This window comes from Anolis sagrei, chromosome 1, assembly GCF_037176765.1.
Source record: "Anolis sagrei isolate rAnoSag1 chromosome 1, rAnoSag1.mat, whole genome shotgun sequence".
In the NCBI taxonomy this organism is placed as follows: Eukaryota; Metazoa; Chordata; class Lepidosauria; order Squamata; family Dactyloidae; genus Anolis; species Anolis sagrei.
The window spans coordinates 183,663,443-183,667,302 of NC_090021.1; positions in this window are offsets into that span (position 1 = coordinate 183,663,443).

Here is a 3,860-nt window from a genome sequence, read left to right on the forward strand (position 1 = left end):
TTTGATGATTTCTGCATATTTTCAGTCTGTATCTCTTGTAATAATTTATGTGTCTCCTTGAATCCCAGTATTAGGAAAAATGCAGAATATAAGTGAAAATAACAATAACCCGTCTAAACTCAAAATGCATTTATATTTCATATGTACTTTATACACAGAAAACGAAAGTAGTTTTGTTGTATATAATTTGCAATCTTTGCTTGAAACAATGTCTGTGTACATTGAGCCATCAGAAAACAAGGGTGTCAGTATCTCAGCCACCCCTGTGGACAATTTTGGATTTTAGACTATTTAGGATTTCGGAATTCAGGATAAGGGACACACAACCTGTACAACAACTCAATAAAGCACAGACAAATAGAAATGTGAACTATTTCGTTGTTGTATCCCATAGCAGGAACACCTCTGTCCTTAAACAACATACCAGTATAGTAAAATCAACAAGCAGTTTATTGAAGAATATATGTAAACAAAGCAGTATAATGGCAAAAACATTAGAGTCCAAAACAGTATTGTCCATGAACTTCAAGGTACAAAGGTAAAAACACAAGATCCAAGGATGCAAAATCCAGAGAACAAGACAACATGGGAAATCCAATACATGAAACAGGAACCTGGCAAAACCTGAAACATGAAACTGGAAATCAACTTGGAAACAAGTTGACTGAAGTTCCAACATTGATGGGATGGAGCTAAAACCTTTCCTTTGCAACAATATAAAGCTTTTCCTGGCTCTAGAACAGAAAGGAAAGCATTCTACTTGTCCGTACAACCAGATAAGGATTTCTTATCTTTTTTCCAGCAGACAGATTGACCTTTGCTGATCATGAAAACTCTGTCTCAGTTTACAAAAGTCTTGCTTTTTATTTTTACCCTCATTGAATTTTGCATTGACAAATCATCTTCAGAAGACAGTTTCTCAGAGAAAGACTGCTGTGGGTTTCTCCCAGGAATTTGACCTTGTGAATCTGTAGGAGAAGCACTCCATTCATGAGACACCTCGGGCCTCTTAGCAAGGCCTTGACTTGACTTAGGCCCAGACATCCCCATTGACATCGAGAACAGGCTCAGAAAGCCCTTAATCCCCATTGACATCAGACACAATCACAGGCTGAACTACAACATTCATAATGGTGAATGAAGTGTGGAGAAAAACTGTTACATGGCACAGCTGGATTTGGAAAAGCTTGATAGAATGATGCTGTTGGACTTTTGATAGCCTCCTGTTTATACTCAGTTATAATTATATGGAAATAAGTAGATCAACAATTTATCGGTAAACAAATAATTAAAAACACAGGGAAATGTTTGCTGACCCAGGGAACATAGCTGGAGCCTGTAGAAGCTCAACAAGTACTTACATCCAGCTGTGGCTGCCTGTTTGCAGCTCCTAGAGTAGAGAAGAAAATGCATTTTCCTTGTCACTGTTTAATTTATTAGCTCCAGGATTAAAAAGTCAGGAAAACATCTGATGAAAAATAAACTGGAAAAGATGCATTGGGCCTGGTTTTGACATTAGTCATGCTGTGGAATGTTAACACAGTGCTAACTTCCAGAAGAGCTAGCGATGTTAACCTGACACCTTGAAGACCAGAAGATTTATTGTGGGATAGGTTTTAATGGAGTCCACTATAGAGGAGGCAATGGGGCCAAATGGGGATATGCAGTACATTCAGCAGATTAGAGATATTTCTTTGTAAAGTTAATAAATGATAATTCTTCATAAAACCAGAATAAACAGTACGATCGGTATCAGTAGTTGCAGACAACACAATGATCTCAGTTTTACTGTATGCATGAATTTCTGTCGTGGGACAGGAAACCATTGCCTCTTCTAAAGCTCAACAGATATAATAAATGCAGCAACATCTTTCAAATTCAGCAATGTATTTATTTTTCTTTGAAATTTTCTTGTTGGAGAATGACACGTTTGGGTTCAGGAGAAGCATGAAATCTTCCCCTTCTAAATGTTGCCATATCTGATGTTTCTGAATTGATTTCTGTTATTTATTGGTTTAAGGCAGTAGCTCTTAACCTATATAATGATATAGATATATAGACATAGACATAGACATAGACATATTGTTCTGTCACGCGCTGGGCCTGTAAAGAATTGCCTTCAAATAGGACGTGCAACTTGAGCCCAGCGGGAAGCCAGGGCCCCCCGAAAAGAAGTTCTCAGGGATTTTCCAGAAGTGATGGTCTTTAGAGTCTTTGATAATTCAACAAAGTCTTTATTATGGAACAAACAACAAATCTTCAATGGTTCAAACAACACTTCAAGGCTTTCTCAGTCTAGTCCTCAATGGACTGGCAACTGACTTTGATTAATTAAACTTTCTCTGTAGGAAAAACCCTTTTTAACTTCTCCCAGGCTGACTATAAGTTTTACTGATGTGGGCTCCGCTACCGGGTTGAACTGCGTCTCGAGCGCTGAGTGGACCTACCAGTAAGGGCAGTAGATTCTCCAGCTGGAGTTCTTTGGTCTTCCAAAACTGTTTACCCTCCGAAATTCCTCAAAGCTTTAGGACTGCTTCCCTGGAAATCTTTGGAGATCTTTGTATGCTCTTAAGACTGTTCTCCCCCGGAAAGTCTTAAGGGTTGAAGCTTTTGTATAGGAGAAGCTTGTACACATCCTCTACATTAGCTTTCCTTACTGAGACTAACTAAAAATAGCTCCCTTCCCTTCCCAATAGCCCTGAACAAGGGGCAGAACCAAAACGTAACGATGATGGACAGGTGACTTGCCCTACGACTGCAACCAAAGGAAGCCACCTATCTGCAGAAACCCTGAAACCCTGAACTGCACACAAACATTTAATAGAAAGCAAATAAAGTTGGAGCTCCTGGTACAGCCGTACCAGCACACATATCATGGACCTCCTTTAAATATTTTTGTTGTTGTGTGCCACCAAGATTTAAGAACTGAAACCCTAAAGTAGATCAAATATTTATTTAAAGTTACTCATCTTCAAATTTTGAAATAGGTAAATGCACACATTTTTATAAATGATGTATGTCATCGGCAAAAAACTCTGCTCTTTGAGATCAACGTACCCCTTCCTTCCTTCCTTCCTTCCTTCCTTCCTTCCTTCCTTCCTTCCTTCCTATAGTAACTGTAAAAGCTCACAACATTTATTTAAGATTTCACAATTTTCTTTTGAGGATATTGTGATCCTTAGGAAGCTACAGGTTAAAATTGACTTCTTTTAAGGGTTTTATCGCTTTTCAGGCAAATGTCACAAAGTGATTACTTAAAATTATGACTAAGATCTAATAAGGTTGTTATGTTCATGGAAATGCTTCTGTGATCCCATGTTGCAGTGGACTGTCACTCCCCGTCCTAAACTGCATTCCTGTAAAGGAAAAAAGAGGAAAACAGTTTTTTTTAAAAAAAACCCCCACAAACATGAGATTGTAGTTTTTGATTTTCTGTCAAAGTGACACTGCATTAGGTGGTTATTCTTCAATTTGGGGTCTAACTCCCAGCTGACTCGTTATGTTCAGTTTGGTTTACTTATGTTTAGAATTACTGCAATTAAAATAATTTTGGAATGATTGAAAGTAGATTAAATTAAATTAATGTAAAATTGTGACTCTATTAAATTACAGTATGTATTGATATCCACAGTTGCATTAACCCAAGCTCCCAGAAATACAACCCCCCAAAGTCTCTGACTGGCTGCCACAGTGACACATGTACCAGGACAGGTAGGGATGACTGTCCAGCTGGTCTGAATTGGTTTCAACCTAACAGGATCTTCTGCCACAGATCAAGAGTGAAGCATCTGAGGCTAGGCTGGAGCATTTCTATCCCAGATTGGCTTCTGTGTTTTTGTGTGGGTGTAGATGAGTGTCCC